The sequence below is a fragment of the Oryctolagus cuniculus genome, chromosome 21 (genome assembly GCF_964237555.1).
Source record: "Oryctolagus cuniculus chromosome 21, mOryCun1.1, whole genome shotgun sequence".
NCBI classification, from domain to species: Eukaryota; Metazoa; Chordata; class Mammalia; order Lagomorpha; family Leporidae; genus Oryctolagus; species Oryctolagus cuniculus.
In genome coordinates this window covers 26,362,887-26,372,941 of record NC_091452.1, presented here as the reverse complement: position 1 = coordinate 26,372,941, position 10,055 = coordinate 26,362,887, and the positions used below count along the sequence as shown (strand labels likewise).

Below are 10,055 nucleotides of genomic sequence, written 5' to 3'. Positions count from 1 at the left end.
CTGGAAGGGAAGGTCGCTTCAAGGCCCACCTGCAGGGGACTGACTGGTCCCAGGAGTCTACTTATTGCTTATTTCAGTGGTGGCCCAGCTGCCTGATGGGCACACAACACACTCTGCTCCGGGCAGCTGCAGTCCCACCCACTCCCGGGCTGCTCTGTGGCTCTGTGGATTCCAGGACCCAGAAGGTGCCTCTGGCACTCCCAGCCCAGCTGCCTACCTGGGCAGGAATCGCCCAGTGCCATGACCAGCAGGTGTTCACCCAGCTTCAAGAGCACAGCCCTGGTGATAGAAGCTCCTTCCAGAAAAAGCTCAGAGGGCTCCCTGGAACTGCACACGGCCCGTCCCCTGTTCAGCGCCCACTCAGCACACCCTGGGCCATGAGCCTTTCCACTGAGTTAGGACCCAACGGTGCCGCAGGCATACACAGTGGGAACAACCCCGTGCCTTGGATCCCCAGGCCTCACAGGGGTCCAGATGGGACCTGCCGGCCACACACAGCCCCTGGGCACCTCACTCAGTACTGTGGAAGAGTGAGGAAGGTGCTGAAACAGTGTGGGCAAGGTGGCCCGTCCGGTCCTAGGGCTCCAGGACCCAGGAGCTCATCGCACTGCCCACATGACCACCCGCTCTGGGCCTCATCCTCACATGTCAGTTCCTGCCTTCCTTTCACAGCTGACCCACGGAGCCTCCTCGGCAGTGGCCGGCAGCCCTGAGACTCAGAGGGGAGGTGATGGTACCCGCGACGAGGCCGCCAGGTGGCAGGGCACAGCTAGGGCCCGACCCATCCCAGCAGCCTCTCCATCGGCTCCATGGCTGTGAACACGACCCAGCCCACTAGACCTGTGTGGGCTCGAACCGTGAGCAGGGCTGAAGGAAACCATGGAGACCTCAGGGGCCCAGAGACGCTGAGTGACTTGCTGGTCACTCGGCAAATTAAAGCCAGAACCTGCACTCCCACGGCTCTATTCACAGTGACCCAGGGTGTGGCCGGGTCCCTGGGGGAGGCCACAGGTGACCACAGGCCCAGCCGTGGCCCAGTGCTACTTTCCAGAGAGAACAACGCGTGGCTCGGCTCAGAGACTGCATGGGACTGCCCCGGGCTCCGGGCCCATCGTGTAAACCACAGCAAGGGACGAGCCCTGGGCACAGGGCACGGGACGTTACAGAGAGGGCGGCTGTCTTGGGGGGCAGGGGGTGAGCAGCAGGGCAGCTGGGCACAGCAGGGGGGTCCAGGAAAGGGCCTGAACCCCAGAACAGCCTGTGGCCAGCCAGGGACTTGGTGAGTTTCCTTGTCCAGGACGTAGGGAGCGCAGTGCTCAGGGAGCCGGGGCAGGTGAAGGCTTGGCAGAGGTGGTGTCATGCGCGCCAGGACCCCAGTGGGGTCGGTCTCTGTGCAGGCAGCGGGGTGGAGGCTTGGTGAGGGCCCCTGTGGAGGGCGGGGCCCAGGAGCCAGGGGCCATCACAGCAGCAGCAGCAGCAGCCTCGGGCCTCTTGCTAATGTAGCCGGGGCTTGGGGCCCAGAGACAGACAGGTCGGCAGCTTCTCGTCTTTGGATTTGCTGGTGAGTGAGGTGGGAGATGGAGGCTGGCCAGGCCAGGCACGCCGCATGCTATGCACAGTGCGCCCCCAGGTAGGAAGACAGCGTCTGGCCTCCAGGCGTGCCAGTTCACGGCCGGGGAGGAGCGGCCCTACAAGGGCCCCTTGAACTGGTTGCCAGCCAGGTGCTGCCGGATGGAGGGCTTGGAGCTGGCGGCGTCTCCCAGCTTCCTCCAGACCACGTTGCACATCTCGCGGCCGATGGCCTTCTCCTTCTCGCTCATGTCCTCCTCGCAGCAGTCCTGGAGCTGCCGGTCCAGGTTCTCGTGCACCTCCAGGACCTTCATCGCATGCACAACAGCCTCGGGCTTCTGTCCGGCAGAGCTGTAGCCGGAGGAGGCAGGCGAGGGCAGCTCAGGCACAGGGCAGGCCGGGCCATTTGGCAGGGTGTCCTGGCAGGGCGGCGGCAGGGCGGCGAGCTGGGGAGCCTTTCCGCAGTGTCCGGAACTCTCCGGGGCCCGCGGGTGCCGGGAGCTTGTCACCCTCCAGCAGCTTCACCTTGCACTCCCGCTGCCTGACGTAGGTGGACGATGGATCGTGCAAGCCACTGGGGATGCTGCGGTGATGACGCGGCGCCGAGAGACCGTCCAGGGACCGGCGCGTGACTCCGGCCTTGAGCGCCCGGGAGGCAGCAGCGCGGGTGGGACGTGGTGGTGGCGGTGCTGGTCCGGGCTGCCGCCGCTGCCAGCACCACAGGTGCTGCTCCCGTCGCCCATGTCGCGGGTCCCCGCGCCCGCCGCGCCGCCCGCCAGCGGCCCGCTCAGGCTGGCCTGGCTGTCGATGGAGCTGCGGGAGCCTGCGCCGCCGCTCGCCCAGCAGCCGCACCAGCTCCTTGCGCTCCAGGTTCTCGCGCAGCAGGGCCTCCTGGCGCACCTCGAGCTCGCGCAGCTTCTGCTGCGGGCGGGCCACCTCGTGCCACACGGCGCCGGCGTGCGCCCCTTCTGCTGGTTGTCGTCGAGGAAGCAGCAGAGCTGGCGCAGCTCCTGGTCATCGTCCTGCAGCCGCCGGTTCACATCCTGGAGGCCGCGGATCTCCAGCCGGTGCTGCTGCAGCCGCCGGTTCACGTCGCACATCAGGCAGCCTCGCTCCAGCGTGAGACCCACCCTCTCGCCCTCGATGCGCCTCTGCCGCCGCGCCAGCTCCTCCTCCTCCGGCACCTGGCTCAACTCTCCCAGGCCACAGCAGAGAACTGGGTCGGAAATGAAGCAGCTGGGACTTGAATCGGCGCCCATATGGGATGCCGGTGCTGCAGGCCAGGGCTTTAACCCACTATGCCACAGTGCCGGCCCCCGGGTTTCACTTCCAATTCAGATTCCTGGTAACACACACCTTGGGAGGCAGCAGATGACGGTTTAGGTCGTTGGTTCTCTACCCCCCATGTGAGAGATGTGGACTGAGTTGCTGGCTTTTGGTTTTGGCCTGGCCCAGCCCTAGCTGTTGTGGATGCCTGGGGAGTGAATCCATGGATGGAAGCTCTCCCTCTGTTCCTCTGCCTTTTAAATGAAAATGCAAATTTTAAAAAGGCTTCAAACAATGAGGCCTTTTAGGTGAATGAAAACAAAAGAACATAGCACTGACAATGTTAATACAAGATAAAGTATTATACAAGAACAAAAGCATTAAACAAAATAATTTTTAAAAAAGATTCATTTATTTATTTGAAAGGCATTGTTACAGAGAGGCAGAGACAGAGACAGACAGAGAGAGAGACAGAGACAGAGACAGACAGAGAGAGAGAGAGAGGTCTTCCAACCACTGGTTCACTCCCCAGATGGCTGCAATGGCCACAACTATGCAGATCTGAAGCCAGGAGCTAAGAGCCTCCTCTGGATGTCCAATGCTGGTGCAGGGGCCCAAGGACCTGCGCCATCTTCTACTGCTTTCCCAGGCCACAGCAGAGAGCTGGATCAGAAGTGGAGCAGCTGGGACTCAAACTGGTGCCCCTATGGGATGCTGGCACTGTAGGTGGCAGCTTTACTGGCTATGCCACAGCACTGACCACAACAAAGGAATTTTTTTTAAAAAGTAACTATCCAAGGTACAATGAACAAATTAGACATAGTTCAGAATATGCATATATCAAACACCTTAGCGGGAGAAAATATAAGGCAACAAACAAAGCAAAAGCCTTAGAGGAGGCATATTAATAAGTGAAGAATGGTAGTTATTTATACTATTAAGAATGTCTGTTAGGAGCCAGTGTGGTGGTGTCCCGGGAAAGTGACACTGGCATCCTATATGGGTTCCGATTCATGTCCCAGCTGCTGCATTTTCCATCAAGCTCCCTGTTAATGCACCTGGGAAAGCAGTGGAAGCTGGCCCAAGTGTTTGTCCCCTGAGACCTCATGATAAACCTGGAAGAAACTCCAGGCTCTTGGCTTCAGGCCCTGGGCATTGCAGCCATCTGGGGAATGAACCACCAGATTAAAGATTTCTCTCTGTGTGTCTTCCCTTCTTTCTGTAACTATGACTCTCAAAATAAATAAATAAAAAAAGAATGCTTGCTATATTTGTCATAGATCAGATCTAAATTGCCTAATAAGTTCATAAATAGTGGAATGTCCACATAATTTAATACTATGCATATAAGTATAAAATACCCGTGTCTATCTATGTTTATATAGGTCTGGAAAGACAGTCTCCATATATTATTAAATGAAAATGCCAGTTAGGGGATAATGATATGCTAAAGCCAGGTAAGCCACTGCCTACAGCGCCAGCATCCCATATGGGTGCTGGTTTGTGTCCTGGCTGCTCCACTTCTCCACTTCTGATCCAGCTCAACTGCTGTAGCCTGGGAAAGCAGTGGAAAATGGCCGAAGTCCTTGGGCCCCTGCAATAGTGTGGGAGACCTGGAAGAAGCTCCTGGCTCCTATCTTTGGCCTGGCCCAGCCCTGGCTGTTGCAGCCATTTGGGGAGTGAACCTGTGGACGGAAGACTCTCTTTCTCTCTGTAGCTTTTGGAATAAATAAATAACTCTTTAACAAAAAAGTTCTTGACTTTGAAAAAAAAAAAAGAGCAAAGGCCCTTAGGCTTTTTTTTTTTTTTTTGACGGTGATACCCAATTTATTACATCTCAGCGTAAAAAGAGGGCTGGGGAGGGGGCGGCCGCCGGGAAGCCGCGCTCTGCATTGTCGCGCCCCAGACCGCGGGGGCTGAGGACGCACAGGACGCAGGCGGTCTTCGGTTTCGGACAGGGTGGGCGCGGGCAATGCACTTGAACCAGCAGAGGGGCCGGGGCGGGGCGGGGGTGAGGGGCTGCGGCGACACTACCTTGGCAGGGTCCTGGGGACTGGGTATTGCACTGAGCCAGGTGCGGGGGCGCGGGGGCGCAGGGGCGCGGGGCGCGGGGCGCGGGGCGCGGGGAGTTCCCAGCTCGCCCAGGTTGTACAGCACAGGAGTGCGGGCGCCGCCCACCGCTCGTGCTAGCAGCCACGGAGGAGGAGCGAGCGGGGGGTGTCACCAAGGAGTTTGCAGATCTGGGAGTGGGGTCCTCGGGTTGCCTACCAGGAGCCCGGCTCAGCCGCCCCCGACAGGGAAGCCCCGCCTCTAGACGACAGGACCGCCCCTAGACGGCCGACCACGCCCCTCCGGGGAGGCCCTGCCCCCTGCGGCAGGCCCCGCCCCACCGGCGTTGCTCTGTAGTCTCAGACAAGGTCCCCAGAGGGTCTCGGCGTCTCCCGCTAGGGGCGTCCCTGGACAGAGGGTCTGGACGACGCCAGGCTGCAGACGCGGCCTCCCTGGTCCCTGTGGTCCCCCTGCCTCCGCCCCCGGGGACCTGGCCCAGGCGGGCTGGTGCTGATGGGGCGGGGGCGGGCCAGCAGTGTGGAGATCTCTGTGCGCTCCGCGAGGACCCAGAGCGGCGGGTACGCGGGTCAGCGCTTGGAGGTGGTGGACGCTGGGGGCTCGGCCGTCCGCTTCCGTCCAGGGGCCGGGCAGCGACTCCGGTCGGCGATGGGCACTGGGGGCTCGGCCGTCCGCGTCAGTCCAGGGGCCGGGCAGAGCCTCCAGGCGGAGGCGGGCGCTGGGCTCCGGGTCTGGGAGTGCATAAAAGTTAAAAGTAGATGTCGGCGGCTGGCCTGTCCTCCTCGTCCGAGGCCTGGCTGGCGGGATCCGAGGCGGCCTCCACCCCCGCGACCGCCTCCTTGGGGACGATGATCTCCACACTGCACGCGGGTTCCACCTGCACGATGACCTGCTGCGGGTTCTCCTGGGCTGGCCGTCGTGCCCTGAGGACTGCGTGCGCCGCCTGTACCGCGCGGTTGCTCAAATGGCTCCGACGGGGACTGCTCCGAGATGGACAGCGAGGTGGACGACAGGGTCGTGGCGATGGAGGCCGTCGTGGCTTCTTCCAAGGAAGGCGGCGTGCAGGGCAGGAGGTCGGGCCGGCCTTCGACCTCCAGCGTGGGGTAGCTGCGGGTCCCCGCAGGTCGTACTGCGTGCCCTCCCGCTCGCTGGGGATCTGGCTGGCCGAGAAGGCGGCCGTGGGCCCCAGGGGCTTCACGGCCAGCAATGTGCTGCACCCCTTCTTGGACGGTGAGGACTTGAGGGAGTTCTTCCGGAAGACCGTGTTGCTCATGAACTTGAAGAAGCGCTTGGCGTAGACGCTGGGGCAGTGCACGGAGACGGTGTCCCCGTCGCGGACAGCGCCTTCCAGGTGTGTTCCAGCTTCTTGATGAACCTGTAGGACTGCAGGATGTCCATGATGCCCTTGTGCAGCAGCAGGCGCTCGCCGCGCCCATTCACGGCCGGGATCCTGCCCATCCTGTCCTTGGTCTCCATGACCTCGCCCCTAGCGTTCAAGGACATGGACTAGAGCTGGGGAGAGCTCCTAAGAGGCCAAGCCCAGGAGGGAAGGAGGGGTGGATCCGCTGTGGCCTAATGTAGCTTATTACAACTGCTGCACTTTCATTCAGGGTGACCTGGGAGTTTCTGGAGGATTTTAAGCAGAAAAATGTCACGGTCTGCTGAGACTTTTTAAGCAACTTCTCTTTGGCCATGTTGTTGAGACTAGGCGTGGAAGCGCACAGGTAGAAGGAGGGATCCCACAGTGAGGATGGCAGCTTGGAACCCAGGGAAATGGTCAGAACCCAAGCAGCCTCAGGCAGAACTGCAGGATTTCCTGATAGACAGGGTGCTGGACGTGAGGAAATGAAAGAAGGGCTGAGGATGACTCCAAGTTGGTCAACCTGAGCAACCAGAAGGATGGAGATGCTATTGAACGATGGGGAACATTCACAGAGGAAAAACCCAGCGTTCCCTTGGAGATCTGTCCAAGGTGAGATTTCTGATAAACTTTTCAACTGAAGACAACCAACAGGCCATGCAACACACCAGTCTGAGCCCCAGCCGGAGACCTGGGCTCAGATACACATTTGGGACTTGTGAGCATGGAATGGGGTCTGAAGTCATGAAGCAGATGAGACTGCCGAGTGCTAAGTGTGACTGCAGAGGAGAGATCAGATCAGGAGTTCTGGGGACCTTCAGCATTAAGAGGCTAGGGAGACCAGGACGTGGGCAGGGGCTGGTGCAGTGGTGGACGTGAGCAAGGGTGATGGTCAACCCAACAGGGAAGGACTGCGGGTTTCTAAAGCTACATCTGAGCCGTGTGGGAGGACCGAGAACTAGGCATGGGAATAGGTGCTGTGGAGGTCACTGGGGTTCCTGGCAAGAACCACTGATACCCATGAGCTATCTGCTGGTTGAAAAAAATACAAAAAGAAAAGTGATAAAATGTTTACTTCATTCCAAGTTCTTTAAATATGCTGCAATACAGTCTATTCATTCAGCAATAATTATATTGAAAAGTCACAGCAAATAAATGAATAAATTGTAACACTGATATGTAAACACTGGGAATCATTAAGCCACTGAAAACTCCCTCAAGTGTCTCAATCTTGTAAGACACAGGCTGGTGGTTCCCATTTTTCTGGGTACTGGAAACATGACTTTAAGGTCAAAGACAAGTTCAAAAGACTAGAAATGGACTGGTGTGGAATAGCAGGTAAAGCCGCCACCTGTGATGCCATCATACCATATGAATGCCGGCTCAAGTTCCAGCTGCTCCACTTCCGATCCAGCTCCCTGCTAATGTGCCTGGGGAAAAGCAGTAGAAAATGGCCCAAATGCTTGGGCTCCTTCCACCCATGAGGGAGACCCAGAAGAAGCTCCTGGCTCTTGGCTTTGGCCAGGCCCAGCCTCATCCCCAGCAGCCATCTTGGGAGTGAACCAGCAGATGGAACCCTCTCTCCCTGTAACTCTTTCAAATAAATAAATAAATACATCTTAAAAAAAAAAAAAGACTGGAGGTCTTGTAGCCCAGGAAGAGATCCTGGTGATAAGGGTCCTCATTCAAAACAAACAAACAAACAAACAAAAAACAAAGTAGGAGTCTCACATTAATCTCTTCCTCAACTGGGTTTACAAAGAAAAAAAATTAAAGCCTAAACCAGAAAGCTCACACCAGGAAAAAGCGTTTCGTCGAAGCTCCCAGATAACTGGGGAAGGCCGTTTCTTTAAGTTGTTTATGGCTGCACTTTCCTCTTCCCTCAAAGGAAGGCAGTCTGTCCTCCCGAGACCGGGCTTCTCTGCAGGAGAAGTTGCCCCATGTGAAAACCGTACACGTGCCACAAGACTTCACATCTGAGGCCAAAGAATAAACGATTAAACAAGGGCTTGGTTCTTGCACAATTTCCTATTTGTACCTTACATTCTTATGTGGACACTATGTGTAGATTTTTACATAACAATAATAAACTGTAAAGATGGCTCAGGCTTGGCACAGTTCCCATCTTTCTCCCTAAGATGGCCCCCTGACCCCTGCCCATGGACAGAAAGCTGCTTGTACCGCTGTGGGGACTGTGAGTCCCTCTTCTTGGATGGAATAATTCTGTATAACAAATAAATATTTAATATAGAAACAAAACATATTTCTAGCCTTCTACCCTGCCCCCACCGTCAGCACTGTGCTATTCCACACCTCCATGTTTGGCCTCTTTTGCTCCCGTTGCTGGAATGCTCTCACACTTCATCTACCTGGAAAACAGCTACTCCACCTCCAAATCCTGCTCAAACAACCCCACCTCTCCAGGACCTTTCCTATCTCTCAGTAAGTGTTCCCTCTACCCAGCAAGCCTGAGTTTACCTGCGCACCTCCTTTCAGACTCACTGTGCGGTACTGATTAATGTATTCTGATTAGACCAATATGCACCTAACTCCCATTCCAGAGGGTGGAGTTACCTATTTTTTGTCTGTGTCTTGAAACTTAGAACAGCACCTTATACTTACTGGGTACCTAATAAATGATTATTGAACTAAACTGAGTTGACGAATGGAAATATTTAATTAATTAAGAAACTTGAGTTAAGGGAAGGGCTGGCACTGTGGCATAGTAGGCTAAGTCTTCATGTGTGGTGCCAGCATCCCATATGGGCACTGGTTCTTGTTCTGACTGCTCCTCTTCCAATCCAGCACTCTGCTTATGGCCTGAGAAATCAGTGGAAGATGGCCCAAGTCCTTGGGCCCCTGCATACTTGTGGGAGACCTGGAAGAAACTCCTGGCTCCTGGCTTTGGATGAGCCCAGTTCTGGCCATTGTGGCCATTTGAGGAGTGAACCAGCAGATGCAAGATCTCTCTCTCTCTCTCTCTCTCTGTCTCTGTCTCTCCCTCTCTCTCTGTATCTCTACCTCTCAAATAAATAAATAAAATCTTTAACAAAAAGAGTTATGGGAACTACTGATTAAATGGCATTTCAGATTTAACAACTTAAAATTATTCTAAGTAAAAACATGTAAATTAAAGTAATAAACAGCTAAGATGTGGCCCCCAGAGTGGAATGCCACATGTGAGGCTTGCTCACTGGGAACCATGTGAGATTTCGGCTAGCCAGGAAGAAGTCTCCTATTGTCGCACGTCTGCGGGACAGCACAGCCTAAAATATAATAATTACAATAATAATAATAATAAATCCCAGTGGAATACAAGAGACTAAACTGCTCCAAAGACACAGGTCTCTTAAGGAGATGGCCTTCATTTAGCAAATCCACACTTCCCTTCTTTCATTTGAAGCACAGAACCCATGCCCCTGAGTTGAGCAAGGCCCTGGCTGCAGAGCTGGAGATACAATCTCTTCCAGCTACAAGACTGCATGGCCATGTCTCTTCCTCGACATCCCTTAAGAACAAAACTGCTTTAAGTCTTTCTCCAAATAATTAGCCAGTGCCATGGTTTCTGGCAAAGCCTGGGAGGGAAACAGTTTACTGAGTGTGTAGATCAGGAATGGCAAATCCAAATACGCACCTCGCTTCTTCCAGGGGGGAAGTTACATGGCCATGCCATGGTCCTTCCAATGTGTTCAATTGTTCTCTATTCAGGGGCCCCAGCTCTGACTCCCAGACCTGCTAGGGCCAGAAGACAATGCTGGGACTCTCCTGGATTTCCTAAGGAGGACAGCTGGTT

The 10,055-nt window shown here is 55.8% G+C and overlaps 1 pseudogene; it reads right to left on the bottom strand.

Moving 5' to 3' along the window:
- Nucleotides 1-1,681: 1,681 nt before the first annotated feature.
- On the bottom strand, nucleotides 1,682-5,645 carry LOC138847472 (coiled-coil domain-containing protein 85C-like; annotated as a pseudogene).
- Between the last annotated feature and the right edge of the window lie 4,410 nt (nucleotides 5,646-10,055).